Raw genomic sequence first — 16,501 nt, 5'->3', positions numbered from 1 at the left:
TGCACTTTTCAACGCTTTAATCTTAGAATTGGGATGTTTGTCAGGATGTTTGCAAAGATGCTTCTCAGGTACATGTAGGCCTACATGTATCTCGCCAAATCCGAGGGAACATCTCAGAGGATAATATCCTTGTAGCAGGAGGTTTTAAACTTCATTGTACTAATTCGAACAGCCCATGGTTTGCAAAAATCGTGTACCTACCTGTATCGAAACCTCTGCAAGCTTACCTATATCGTTGAACGCTTGAAGAAATCCATAGAATCTTTCTTCGGTGTGAAGATCCAGCAGATGCCCGCTGCTAACTACGCAGGCGTCGTTGGCCTGGTTCCACGTGAGGTCTGTTGAGTTGGCTGTATAACATATATCTAAGTGGCTTATATAAAGCATACCTTTTCCACAGGGACATCGAACTGGAAAAAAAAACATAACGCTAGACATTAGAAGTCACACTGATTCATTGAGGAATCGGTTCATAGGTTTAGGGCATGCCCTCGAAATCGGGAGACCTGGCATCAAACTCGGGTCGGGCCATAATACATACTTTAAAAATGGTTGCTTCACGGCTTGGCGCTCAATACTGGGAGATTGGGTCATGGAAACAGGAACGATTGGCCTGGTGTGAGTATAATGTGGGTGGGGTGTCACCTCTTCTGTCTTCGGCATGATATTTCATTGCCGGCAGCGCTTTGGCGACATGAACTAGCTCGCCCTGTGACAAGAACATACTATATGTGCATACATCAAATGGTTCCTCGTCGACATGTGACTGAAAAAATGTGAAGTACAACGTAAAAACCCCAAGCATACATGCATACATACATTAATAGATTGACTGATTTACGCAATAGAGTTTGATTGAGTAGTGAGTGTTTAACGCATTGCTCAACAAATTAAGAAATGTTCGTTTATGTCAGAAATGTCAGAAAGGAACTTCATTTATTAAGTCATCTCATTGGCTCCTTCGCCGTGAGCGTTGTTCTGTCCGCAGCCATTGGTAAACTGACAATAATGAGATCATAAACTTTAGTCTAGCTCTGGCTAGATCGACTGCAAATTTAAGTTTGGGTATTTATCGGGTACCTGGGAGAAGGTGGTCACTTTCTATGGACACTGGTTTCCTCTCTGCATCAATGAACCTGATCTCATTCGTATAAGTGAGAGATTATTGCGTATGCACGTAAACACAAGCCAGAATACTAAATTATTATTCTGGATTGCGGAAACCACAGTACACATATAAAACCACCCACATTTGGCAAATTACTGACCAGCTTTCCTGTGTGTGACGCTCAGTATGTATGTCGCATTGGTGGATGACAATCGGCCTTCAAAGAACGTTACAATGGCCTCAGTGTCGGGAAACGCTGACCAGTGAATGGCCCCAAGCATCCCGCAAACATTGGGTGCGGAGCAATTTACAAATTTTCTGTTCAAGGCAGAGCTTGTACCCAGCAGATTAACATATCTCGTTATTGAAGAATGCTACCTATTGGAATGGAATCGAAAATGTGTCGTTTACTAGCTGACAATTATGTGTTCGGAAACTCTATATTATATGATATGTTTTGGCAACTGTTTTATTGTTATTGGTTCTGGCCGGCAAAGATTGGCATAGGCATTAACCATTTATCATAGGCGAACACTACATTATTTAAAACTGAAACCACAAACCTTGAGTACATAAATATTGCTGAGTGTGAGGAAGATGGTATTTTCACATTAACTCACTCTATGACGACAAGAACCAATTGTCAAACCGGGTATACCCTTAAACTGTTAAGCCACTAAACCCTGAGCAGCAATGATCGGAAGGTCACCTTTCTCATTGTTACATTGTAACCCACTGAATATTAACCAACAAGGAGGATTTATATTTCTAACACAAGAATTGATTTTGTAAGTAGCACGATAGAGTTCAAGAAATTTCGGTTGCTATGTTTCTTTGTTGTCGAGAATGGGATTGTAAAAATACATCGTTAGTCTTGAAGACCACGTCCGAAAAGCACAGCGAACTAGGTGCAAACAGATTCATCTCTGTTTGAATTCTCAATAATTAATGGGAGACTCAAGGACGAGCAGAAGGTCCAAATGACAGTTGAACGGATCGCCTTCTTCTGTACATTGCAATGCGTGTGTGTTTCCTATATGTTTTTTGAGCACACATACACCGATAATTGTGACGTAATAACGGAAAGAACAAATGTGTTCACGGATTTGGACCGCCATGATATAGACGGGAAAGAGTTTTAGGAGCTCCCCATTGTTCACGAATCAATGTTATTATACCTCGTAGGGTGACTTGGTTTAAACATGCCGATGTAGGACGCATGACACTTTGTAAAAGATGATGTACATGTACAACGACAACGTCGCATAATTTCATTATTTGGATGTGATCAAGGGTGTTGCCGGTTTCACACGTAGTCGGTCCGTAATGTTTTCTACCATTTTCTAGCACTACAGATACATGCCTGCACACCAATGTGCTGTTGAGTCGGTACAAGATTTCCAATATGAAAACTAACGTTTATCTCTAAACACTACTCCGTTCTGAACAGAGTTCCTTTCTGAAGCAGAAGTATGAAATCAATCTGTATCACCTTATTGTTGACATTTTTGAATCCAAGGAAGTTGCCCTTTGAAACAACACTTTCCGCTTGTTGGAGATTATTCTACAATAGTGATATACTGTATCGGGAAAAACGTTGGTGTTTTTAAGAAGGCTTAAGCTCGACACTTCCGTGACATTCTTGTAAGTCACTTCCTACAAGAGCTTTTGCTAGCACAATAACAGATGCTGTAGTCTCTTTAAGCACTGTGCAGGCTTTTCCAAGCGATTTATTGCATGTGTTTTTGGCTGGATTTAGTCCAGACTTTCCTTCCATAGACATACTGTTCGCTCCCTTCCATTCCAGACAACAGATCGTAAGCGTAATCCTTCTCTGCAGAAGACAAAAGAAGCTTTGCATGGGTCACAGCTTCGTCATTATGCATAGCAGCGCATCTTTGGAGGCATTCCATTCATTGTATATCAGATTTGTAGTTAAAATCATTCCAGACAAGAAGGCTTGACATGGTGTCTTTCACTAGCTGAAGACAATTCCAATGGATTTCTTCTTCCAAGAAAAATAGATTGTCAATCGTGAGACGTTCTCACAATGGAACAAAAACCAGTGGTAGTCATGATGTGGATTCCAAGAGGGATTTAACCATGTTTCCCAGACGTTTATTGCTTTTAATTACCTGTAGGTGATGGCATAATTTTGATTGAGCTATATGGACGAGATCTGTTCAACTATCTGCGATTTAACCAATCACTGTTCAGGGCGTCAACTGGTAAAACAGTATGGACAATCATTTTCCCCCGAAGACCTGATGCGTAAAATCCAGCACTTAGCCCATGAAAACTTTTAAACACTGAAAGTCGATATTTGTATTGTAAGGAATATCCTGCTAAAGGCAAGGAAATGTTGACAGTTTATGGTGAATTATTGTATGCCGCTATAGCACTTGTTCATGTAAACACTATGGTAATATTGAAACTGCTGGATGTTTATAAACCCCTAGCTCCGAGTTAAATGGTATTACATACATATTTAGTACAGCTTCGCAGATTTTCCACACTATGCTTGTAAATTGTAAAAAATCGTTGGTATGTTTGTTCAAGAGACTTTGAAGTGAAGCCTTTGATCGCCTAAAATTTTGACTTCAGAGTTTAGTCTGCAGTGTTTTACCACGTATTTTGAAATCGTCGATGTTAATACACGGTCAAGAATGCACGCCCAGACGAGACATGTATATACACTATATAGAACTTCCGGGGATATTGCTATCCATAAATGGATAGTTAACAATTTTGAAAAGAAGCCATGTTTCTTATAGAATGGACTGAAGAAGAAGCCCTGGTGTGTTTTTTTTTATAAAGACACAGATGTATATAAAATGCTCCAACTTTGTAATCATTATGTTCCTTTGGTTCGAATGAATTGGGATGTATTGGCATCACCAATTCGTGTATAAACATGTCAGCTCTCTGAGATATAGCTATCTATTATTGGATTGTTAACAATTTGAAAATTTTATGTCTCCTATTATGCAATCTGTGCGACAGAATGTCATGGTCGTTTTAATCAACATACAAAGCCAAGTAAGATGTTTCATCCCGGGAATCAGCTTAATTGATATTTTTCTTCTGGATATTGTCGTATTCATATGTGAATAGATGAAAGTGGGAATGTAGGAGAGCGCAGTTATTTTCCATTGGATATGTATATGTTGTCGTGTTTCGCGCTACCAAATTTCACGTATATCTTCTGAATCAATAACTCTAGTAGCTCTAAAAACAGCGCAACATCCCGAGAAGGTAACCTGGATACTGTTTTGATATAAACAAATGCCTTGTGAGCTCTCATATTTATTTTGCTCTTACAAATGACTGCTTGTCATCTGATACGCCAAAAGAACTTTAGTAGTGTGTTTCATTAAGGGGGCTCCAAAAGTCGTAGAATTGATGTTTGTTTCAGCAAGATCAAATCTAAAAGATTCAAAGATGCAAAACTCCAGTTCTGGCGTCAGTGTGGCTAAATCATTTGACCTTGACTTGATACAAAGACGAATTTATCCGTTCGGTTTGGAAACCACAACCATTGCTGATAGCCAGGCAGTAAGCTCCGTGACTTGCTGAATAATACTTTACCTAGTCAGAGTGTCTAGATTGGACTAAAGTACAACAGGATCTTCACGACATCACAACTAAAAAAGCTGCACGTTGGCGTCGACTTCAGGATGTAACAGTTATTCCAACAATCATTATCCTTGTCAAACATCTTGATATGAATACATGGCTTCCATCACCGTCTGTAACGCTGAGAGACAAATTTGCTAAATCTTTCTGCCTCTGGGCAGATGTCTGTAATTATCATTGCAATTACAACTTCATTTCCGGCGATTTTCTTATTCTTTTTGTCCAACAGGTTGTCCAGCAGGTACAGTTTCCCGCTGAACATCTTTGGTGTTGCTGCGAAATTTCCCTTTTCCTTCAAATCCGTCATTAAAGATTTGATTGTGGATATTCTTATGGAATTCTTTTTTACTGCAGTTTTATAATCTAACTGAAATACAACATATCGTAGGCTTCGGTGTATATAGCCGAAAAGGGACAGGGTCTTGTTTTATCAAAGGATGTATCAAGCAAAACTGATTAGATCATGTCTAATTTCAGACCATATTAAAGTTCCTGTACCCTGCAATTTAGGCCAAGATCTCTTTCATGGCAGGAAATCTTGTTTTGAAGCCATATATCAAGTAAAGGTGACTGGATCATGTCTAATTTTACACCATATTATACGTACCCTACGGTTAAGACCAAAGTCTGTTTCACGGAAATATCTTGAAAGCACACATGCATATCAAGCAGAAGCTGACAAGATCATGTCATTTTTCGGGTAGTGTTATTAATCCTTACCTACCTTTTAACTGAAAGTCGCCCTCAGTGCATTTGTACAAAAGCAGATCTTGACCGCTTGTGCCAAATGACCGGCAGTTCGGATCGGAGATACAGGCCATGGCTCCTCGTATTAAACACTTTGGGTACTCTACGGAGTTTCCCAATGATATAGTTTTGTATGGCTCCTGTGCAACGTCGTTATTGTCAAAATGTCGTGAAAATTGAAAACTCCTCATGTTTTCAGAGTTTCTCGGTTCACAAACTGTAGCATATTTCAGCACCAGAGACAATAATAACAACAGCAACATGATATCGGAATAAAAATACGTCGTTTACAAACCGAGCGTTTTTCTGTTTTTAAGGCGTTGGCAAAAATCCATACAGGAGTCAACTCTCGCCTAGTTCTGCTTATACACGGAAACAACTTCTGGGTAACCAATCACACGCTTTGTGAATGTAGCCCAGTTCCACACACCATAGAGACAGAAAGTCGATTAGTTAGGCCTATTCAGCTAATCCTTGTATTTAATTTTAAATCGATGAACAAAGGTAGATTCTCTTTATGGTGCCAGCTTAAATGGGAGACGCGCGCACTTGACAAAATAACACACAGCGCTACCGTGTAAGACTGTTTGCAAGTAATCTATAATTTTGGTCAATAATAAGTATAGAAATGAAACAGAGATTTAGATCAGCCAACTGTCAACTGGGGGAGTCGGCGGGGAACTTTCGTCTGTGTGGAGTGTCGGTTGGGGTAGAGCGCTGTTTATTTTTTATTGTAATGGCCCATTTGTTCTGAACATCTCATATTCCTTACAGCGCGTGTTCCTTTCTGTGTATTCGCATTGCATGAGTGCTGTGCGACGCACATGGGCTTGTTATGGCTGAGCCTCACCACTAATGTCCTCGTGCAAAAATCAGCGTTCATCAATTAAGTTGTACAGGTGATGGTTGGAATCATGTTGTGTATACTTTAGATAAACAGAACGCATATGTATGAAGTGTTGTTAAAAACGCAGGTTGAGACAGAGCTTTTTTGTATTTTCTGACATCACTTCCTGTCTCAACCACGACGTTGTTTAAGATTTCAGTATAAAATTTCCTAGTGGTGGCCGTGATGTAAGGCGAATGTTTAATTATTTATTTATTTGATTGGTGTTTTACGCTGTAATCAAGGGTGTTTCACTTATACGACGGCGGCCAGCATTATGGTGGGAAGAAACCGGGCAGAGCCCGGGCGAAACCCACGACCACCCACAGGTTGCTGGAAGATCTTCCCACGTACGGCCGGAGAGGAAGCCAGCATGAGCTGGACTTGAACTCACAGCCACCGCATCGGTGAGAGACTGATGGGTTATTACGCTGCGCTTGCGCGCTAACCGACTGAGCCACGGAGGCCCCTAAGGCGTATGTTAGAGAGCGACTCATGCACAGTAAAGACTAGGCCTATGGAATTATGCTCTGGTAAGTTGGTTATATGCGAAAAACTAAGTAGTTTTCAAGGGGCTGACTGGGAAAGATAACAATGATATTTTATGAGGGCTACTTTATCAAATGTGTTGATAGAGTTTGGGAGATAACAATGAAACTAGGCCTGTCAGATTAACACTTTTACGTTTTATTCACCTTTACTTGCATTCACATTTTACAGCTATTAGCATGCATCATTTTGTAGAGCACTTCAACATTTGCGTTTTAAGAGGATATGTCTGTTGAAGCCCTCATCAGTGCCACAATGAAAGAACAACATTAGCTTAGAAACAATTGCATGTTATTTATTTATGCACTTGATTGGTGTTTTACGCCGCACTCAAAAATATTTTTATTTTACGACGGCGACCAGCATTATGCTGGGAAGAAATCGACAGAGCCCGGGGAAAACCCTGGACCATCCGGCCAGGTTGATGGCAGACCTTCTCACGTACGGCCGGAGAGGAAGCCATCAAGACCTGGACTTGAACTCACAGCGACCGCATTGGTTAGAGGATCCTGGGTTATTGCGCTGCCCTAGTGCGGTAACCAGCTCGGCCACGGAGGTGTCCAATAATTGCATGCGAGTTGACTGTAAGTAAGGTTGTAGCAAATCAAATGAACAAATCAGACAAGCTCACAGCCTAAATCCATACATTTCCATAAGGTTACAAACTCATTTGTTTACATTCCTCTCAGCATGATTTACTCCGTCGACATCTAAACCTCGGCATAAATAAAGAAAACGTAGGTGTGTAATATCGACAGAATAAATTAATAAATTTTAACACGGAGGTTGAACTCAAACGGAATTGTCTCTGTTTTCCTGAAAATTCATGAATAAATTGTGATGTAAATCTATATATTTGCTATATGTTACCATTTTGATGGGACCAGGAGTGTTATGGTATTTTGCTGATGATATGTGTGTTTTTACGGCAAATAAGCACTGGCTCTATTGTTTTCCGCGAATCATTCATTGTGCGGCAACTGGCGTGTTTTGGGTGTTGAAGTGACATATATCTTGTGTTCGGCTGATATGTTTCGGATGTTTAAGAGACGTGTATGGATCAGTTGTTAAAGTGACGTGTATCGGGTGTTCAAGTGACGTGTATCGGGTGTTCAAGTGAGCCTAACGAGTTATCTCCCCCTGTACCAGTGATAACGGTATCCCAGTAGACTGTCTAGCAATGCTGAGAACGTCTAACAGCTACCGTACTGCATTACCTGATTTGGGAGCTGTTACGTATTAGATGATGCCAGGTTGTTTAGTGACATTAAGGACTCAGCTCTGACAATGAATACATTAGAAGCGGTGAATTGAAGAGTCAATTCTAAACAATGAGCATTATCTGTATCACCTATCTTCATGTCTGCAAGGTTGATATTTGCTATAGGCTTCTAAACCACCCTTGCGTTACTCTACATATGAAAGTCTTCAGAAACCTACTATACAGAAAGCCAATGACATCGTGGCCCGTCTACTTCCACCAGGGCATTTTCAGCCAGTCTTTGATCTCCCTCATAAGTGTATATCCTTGTTTCGAAGCAAATGCATTTACGTTCGGATCCGATTTATTCCTTGACACAACATTATACAACACCAATAAGCAGTGGTATAAACGGTGATCGATGTGCTTTTAGAGAAACGAACAGGCACTGTGCTATCAGCAAATACCGGTTACAGCGAAAGAGGCCGACCAGCTGATCGATATAGTCTATGTTGTTGTTGTTTCGTCACTAATTTCTGTCGAGCCTATTTTGCCTAAAAATGCTCGTCACACCGATAATCCATAACACGTCGATGTGCAGGAAGTTATTTTTTGTGCTAGCATTTCTACATCTAGTGTGACATTAATATATTCATGGCCTACTTCTCACCACAGCCACACTCCATGTTGATTTGAACTCCCGTCAGTGTCAATAACTGCGGTAGAGTCTGATTGGGCAATGAGTCATGCATATTTATGAAGGAAAGTTTAAGGCTTGGAAAGGTTAATGTGGCTCAGTAAATCAAGTGGATCATGCAGAACATCGCTAGCTTGATTAAATGAAGATGGTATTACCCTGTTTGAGAGTTGTTAAGTAATGGGTGCAGCCAGGTGGCAAACGTTGAAGACTCAGCTATGGACATTTAATGGGCTTCTCGAGAAGCCGCTGAACGACATCTATATTGCCATGATCTGAAAATCTTCAGAAGTCAACGCATGTAGGTGTTTTCTCAACACTTGTGTTGTCTTTAGTCAAACCGGAAAATGTCAAGGTAAAAACGTTTGCTCCGAGTATTTAGGGATTGAAATCAATCCCGATTTTTTGAGTGTAAAAGAAATACATCATCGAGTAACAAAACGAATCTTGTGTGGATTACTGTTGAGTGATTTGTGTGAATTTATCCATTCATTGATTTAATTGGTGTATTACACCGTACTCAAAAATATTTGACTTATACGATGGCGGCCAGCATTATGATGGGAGGAAACCGGACAGAGCCCGGTGAAAACCCACGACCATCCGCACATTGCCGAAAGACCCTCACATGTTCGGCCGGTGGGGAAGCCAGCATGGCTTCTTGTGAATGTGATTTCGTGTGGATTGTGTTGTGACGTCCAAAAATTGTGATCAACATTGCAGCATTTGTTTTTACCTGTCACTGCTAAAGACATGGTACAAATGAGGGCGATTCATTTGCTACTGATTAAGTATTTACATCAACAGATATCGGTAGAATAAAATCCTAACTGAGGTAAATTGACAAAGGGGCGTATTTCACCGGTTACATGTAAGCTTTTTTGGATCCGTTGTCTTTAGTACTGAAGTCTTAAGAAAGGAACACAAAGACGACTCGGATGGGAGACACAAGTGGATTTGTCTATTTTATAACAAATCAAGTTCACCTTTTATACACATTTCATATCTAAATATGTTTATAAAAAATCTTTCTTGATAGCACATTTTGAGAGGTACAATCTACTTAGAAATAGGTGTAGTAAACAAAACCATTAGATCTTCGGCTTGTTCAGTAGATATTAGAACTTTAAACATATAGTGTTACTTTACATTAGGTACTTTGATAATCTGTAGAGCATTAGAATCTGATAAACTTGATAGGTATAATCGGATTATATGTTTCATAACCAGCCGTTCCTTTAATGTGCTCTTCATCGGATTATATTTGGCTGTAGCCAAAGTAGTCTTAAAATATTATCCGACCACGACCAGGAATCACAATCTTTAGAGTAAACCTTCTCCGAATAGCGTTTCGTTTTATTAAAATCTTCACTTGACAAGCAACACACTGGCAAAGGTCACTCTGACACTGTACGGGCATGTATGAGCTAGCGACACATACCACAAATCTCTAGGAATAGAATCTATCAAAATTCTATAAATATAAATTCTACATTGTGATCATCCTGTCTTCCTTTAATTACATGTATATTGTATTCCAGCATAAACCAGGATTCTGCTGATGGACTAAGCATCCCCGAGGTATGTTATGCCTAAAAATCTACATAAATAATTGCCTACAGCTTTTAAAACAAAGCATGCATTTTTCGGTGGACAAAGCTCGGTGAGCAATTCCAACGTCTACAAGATGAGAAAGGAATATTTGTCTTTGAGCCGTGTACTGCGGGCCCAGAAGTAAAACATGGTCTCCTGAGTCTGACAAACATTACACTGGTCTGAATCTCTTACCTTCGATCCTTTTAAGTAGATATTAACTGGGAGATGTCCTAACCGAAGTCGAAATCAGACGATTTCTGCTTTTCTGCTAAACTTTTCTTCTGTTTGACAAACAGGGTAAATGGTCGACAAAAACGACCCTTCTCTGAAGCGCCCCACTCATTTTGCCATAATTTAAATGATAATGACACTACTTCATTCAGGGCTTCGGATATGGACTATTTGATATGAGAGGTGACATCACGCGGATTTTGCATTGGTTTGGCAAGTCTATCTGCTCGTTCATTATCAGGCAACCTAGAATAACCGGGAACCCAAGCGAAGCAAATGTCAAGAACAGCATAGAACAGTGAGGACAACAGAAAAAACTGCTTTGTGCACCATATTATATAAAAAAATGTTTAGTCTAAATGAACGAGTAAATGAATGTCAGCGTACCATCTATCCATCTACCATCAGCGTACTATTGATTAAAAAACGGGCATATTGTTGACAGCTGTCGACTTGTGGTTGCCTTTGTGGATCATACTGGTACAGTAAGAATTTGGTTGTTGTTTTGTTTTGTTAATATTTAAATTATACATGTACATGTATGGCGGTGGTCATGGTTGTAGTTAATGATAGAACCCAACACAACCCTTTGAAAATCGTACAGCGCACATTGCCAGTCAGTTAGCTGATAGATTGACTGACTGATAGGTGCTGGAAACCTTACTGAATATTTATTCCACTCACATGACTTCAGTCATTGTGTTTTGGACCAGGATACGGGGGATTACGATATAAACCACCCGGCTTTGTCAAGACACTGATGAAATTTCCCACGTGGGACACAGGTATTTGTGCGCGTTCAAAATATACCTCATAGCGATTAAAGTCAAGTATATCCAAGCAACGTCATGTAAAAACTACCTGAGCTACCTCACGAGCGCAGTCTACAATTTATTATCACCAAGGACCTGATAACAGACGGGCATTAATGAAATGCCAAATGCTGCTGTATCCCCTTTTGGGCTATAGAATGAATTAGCTCTCACTTATAATGTGTGCGAAATAGCCTACCGATTTGATTTAGCTAATTTTTCGTCTAACGTCATACTCGAGATGGTATTCATTTCTATCAACGAGAAACCTAGAATACTTGGGGCAATCGAGTGCTCTTCGCTGTCACTGTCAAACCTTCTCACATGTTACATATGCCTTATTGGTGATATGCAATTCGTCTGATGCAAACTTCATGAAAGACTACCTTCAAAAAAAAAATGTGCTAATTTTAACAGAAAGTCTGTTTTCTCAGTGATGCAGGAATGTATTCTGTTGTTATAACACAATGACCTGTTAGTATAATCTAATCTGTTAGAATCTTTATGTTGAATTAATACAATATGTGTATTGCACTTAACAGAATAATGTGTTACAATAACAGAATGTATTCTAGTATTACTCATACAACAGACTTTCTGTTAAATGAAACAGACTTTGTTTTGTGCGAATACGCATAAGAGCGATCACTGAATGCCACCAAGCCCCCGACAACAACGAAACCATAAGCGGTTGGCAGAAAATTCCTTGGCCGACCCTGGAATTGAACCCATGTCTCCATTAACGTAATTGCTGTAAAGCAAGCGCCTAAACTAATGGGTTAATATCTACAACGGTGCGTTCGATTGGAAGATAAGCATCTTAACCGGCGGTGGCAGTTCAAATGAAAGTGATCTAAATTAGTTGCTAGGTATTAAGAGATATATCCAACTCTTTTGCAACTGTGAAAAAATATTCTCTTAAACTTAAACAGAAAATCTGATGTTCGATCTCAGTTAAATATGACATACACGACAGCTTATGATGTTGATACTATATGGTACAATATTGTGTTATAATAGCAGAACACATTCTATCATCTCTCAGACCAGAGATTTTCTGTTAAAATTAACGGATTCATTTTTTTAAGTGAAAGCCAGTGGAATATGTGTTTTGTACCTTGATATTGCAATCATATGGTAAAGCTGACAACCATCGTATAAGTGTAATCTTTTTGAACATGGCGTTAAGTAATTAACAAGCAAATAAATACTTGTACGATTATAATTTTTTTGAAAACGTTGTATACAGCTTCATATATAACTGTATTCCGATTCAAATTCCTGGTTCATGTACTGAACCGGTAACGGAGGCCTGCTGTGATCCGGCATGTTAAATCCGTGACAAGGTACGAGTGAATTTTCGGCTTGAATGTCGGGCATTCCTTGGGCGTGAACTGCAGGGGCGGACCTGTGAGAAGAAGAATGAATTTACGAAGCGAGACACAGAAAACAGATTATGTCATACAATCTGACCACAGTTCAATTCCCAAGCTCACGGATTCCACTTACATTTCGCTTATCCGGAGGCGGCACACATTATGGCGGTCAGAAGCCGAGCATAGCCCCAGGGAAACCGATGCCAATCCACAGGTTGCTGTCAGACCTTCCCACACACGGCCGGAGGGGAAGCCAGCTTAAACTGGACTTGTACTTACGGCGAGCAATTTTGATTTAATACTTCATGACAAAGTGCGGACGCCGACCTGTTCCCCATTATATTGGATATACATGTATCTCACCCTCAACACAAAGTGTCCAATAGCGCAAGTCTTTCCTTTAGAACATACCTTCGTAAAGCAATGCTTCTGTTTTAACTTAGATGTCGATCGGCAGCTGTTTTGAGCGTGTAATTAAAGTTATTAAAAGCTTTAAGTATGCAGGTCATAGGATGCAATAACTATACAATTGTTTTCACTTAGATGATATAAAATAAATAGCATAGCTAGCGTTGCTGTTTTGAAAAATACTGTTTTGCTACAGAAACGAGAGAAAAAACTATAGCCATGTTGAATGTAATATTTCCCCTTTGGCAAGGTAATAGAAATCGAATTAGTTTGATCTTCCAGTGGGATTAACCAATCACATTGGAGTTTGACCGAAAAACTTGCTTACTGGATGAGCATGAGGATGATGATGATGCTGATGAAGATTGTGTTCAGATCAAACTGCTCATACTTACGGTTGATTGTGTCTAATACAGCAAACAGCCCCAACGACGATCAGAAGCAACGTAAGAAACCCATAACTCGAACCGATTAGAACAAACATCATCACGTGAGCTGTAAACCAGAAAAAAATTTAACCGTAAGGTGAGATACTGAAACCCCTCCAAGTGGGATCTTAAAATTGAACAACAAATTAATTGTTTAGCTCCCTTTTCTTTGGTTGTCCCTCTAGATTCACTTGAGAACGCGAGACTTCCTATGCGCGACACAAAGCTGTTATACAGGGGGTGTGGGGGGGGGGGGGGGCTCCATCGGCTATCAGGGGTCAATTACAAACAAAGACTGTTACTCTACTGGCTATCTGCATTTAATTAAGTGACATGGGGTTACATTTGGTCATTGCAGTGGTAGAGGTGTCGACTACTGTCCCAAAGGTCATTAGTTTAAACCCAGAGGGATCGACATGAGGGCACTGAATATTTGTTATATGCAACCCACAAAGACGGATTCCATAAATGTATTTCAAAAAGCCGCCTTTAAGGAAGCAGTGCACAACATATAAAAGTATCTGTGAGCAAATGTCCAATATAAACACTTGTTGCTTTTGGTTGTATGCGATGTGCGCCTGTATGTAGATGGGGTGGTATTGCTCGTACTCCTTACAGCGCATGTGCTTTTCTCTACCCTCGCTTTACATCACTGGCACTACCAGACACGATAGATCATGGCGTCTGTGCGACGCATGTACGCTTGCTTGGGCATAACCTCACCACTGTTCACAAACAGAACGGTTTAATCAGCATTCAGCAATAAAATTGTTTCAGGTGTTGGTTGGAGTCATAACAGATGTTGTACTGTATATAACAAAAATGCATCTTTATGAAGTATTATCAGTATCAAAGATTGAGGGTAAGTTTTTGTCTTTTCATGACATCACTTACTGACTCGTAACCATATCCAAATGACCGCAGCGTTGCTCTAGATTTCTGTACAAATTTTGTAAACTGTGGAGGATACGTAAAGCGAACGTAGAATGCGCTGTGAGGAGTTTGTCATTGCTCCCTATGTCAGTTGTCAAATGTGTACGGACAAAGCTTTTTTTTGGACATGTAGTTTGTGTCTTCGTTGACAGTCAGCATATTAAAATGAATGCGGTCACGCTCGTTGTGTTAAGAGGGCTATAAATGACTCAAAAAAGTATGTCACATGATCGTTAGGTTTCCATTGGGCCCTGCCAGCTTTCTGCCCCTCATAATGCTGGCCGCTGTAGTGTAAGTGGAATATTTTTGAGTACGGCGTAAAATACCAATCATAAATATATAAACATTTCACACCCAGACGACATGAAGTCGAAAAAGCAACATTTCGTTTCATGACGTTCATAGCGAGATGACTTTATCATTTCCATCAGTCTTTCGAAAAATATTTACGATATTCTACCCTCACGGTGAAATATGCATCTATTTTCTGACCGCAACATATCCATGGTGACCAATGAGGTTGCAAACTGAAACTGGCTGTGACTTTAAGTCAGAAGGTTTACAATTTACCTGACCAAGAGCGGAGGTTTCATCAGACATTCCGCTGATATATAAACCTCACATGGTAACAGGCGCTTCCGTTTTATCTGCTGATATACAAACTTGACGTCGTGCCAATGACAAATTTTCCAGTACGGTATAGAGTCTCTCTCATCTCAAAAGCGAGCTAGGCAATGCTCTTTTCTCCCGTATTTTTGATATACTATGATACAATCTACGAAAAGTCAGGATAATTTTGATTGTAGCAAGTGGAATATTCCGAATAATATTAACCCTTAGCATGTTTGGAATGTCCGACAAAATCTACCTATTGAAAATAAAATATAGCAACTTCAGCAACTTATAGCAAATTATTCCACTTAATTATACCGTGCAATAAGTATTTACACAAAGTACTGAAAACGAAACGAACTAAAAAATATATGGGTGGGTTGGGTGGGGCTGGTTTACCACTTGAATTATTAGCTTTGGACTTCACTTTTCTACGTGGTCGACAAAGAAATGTCCATGTGCTTTCTGCAAGTTGGATGCTGTAATAGTTACAACATAGTAATACTATCAGCCCTTTACGCCAAGATGTACGGAGCATTGTAAAAGCGAGATCAGAAATGCCAAAAAAATGTCCAGTGGGTAGTCGGGGTTAAAAAAAGTGTTTTTTGTGGGTGGGGGCGGGGAGAGAGGTCGTATTTTATGAAATGCGTTTCGTAATTAGCAAAATAATGGCTAGTTTCAACCAGGTGACACAATCAGCCAGGGTAGACTGCAAAACACGTGAAATGCTTGCCCAGTGTACGGAACTGCTAGAACCTTATATTTTATCACTTTTTCTGTTCATTTTACTGAAATAAATTCCACATTCAATGTCTCTAACATTTTTATCTTGTGCCAATGTTGCCAATTAAAATTTAGCTTGCATCAAACAAGTGTTCAAAGGGATGTGTTTAAGCCTGCAATATAATCTGTCAGAGACTATGCATTATCGCAATTCGCCAGTATACAAGGAACAGGCAATATACTTTTATCGCAGGCGCTTTCGTCGGGTGTACACGTCTTCTCATCATCTATACCTCCGGCGTCCCTACATGGATCCGGTAACCGTCGTCTGGTTCTGGTTTCACAGTTACATTCTCCCCAAACTTTCCATGGATCAGTAGGTTCTGAATGATAAATGAGAAATATGTAATGCTTACCCTATGTGATTTAACATTTAAGGTGAATGAACGAATGAATGCTTGGGGTTTTAATTTTTCAGGACGACAATGTGTTTTTACACATACTATGTCTTCTTTGGCAGGGCAAGTCCGCGACTGAAGAATCATGTCGAAGACACCT

Source organism: Liolophura sinensis, unplaced genomic scaffold (genome assembly GCF_032854445.1).
Source record: "Liolophura sinensis isolate JHLJ2023 unplaced genomic scaffold, CUHK_Ljap_v2 scaffold_21, whole genome shotgun sequence".
NCBI classification, from domain to species: Eukaryota; Metazoa; Mollusca; class Polyplacophora; order Chitonida; family Chitonidae; genus Liolophura; species Liolophura sinensis.
Note: the sequence above shows the minus strand (reverse complement) of the source record.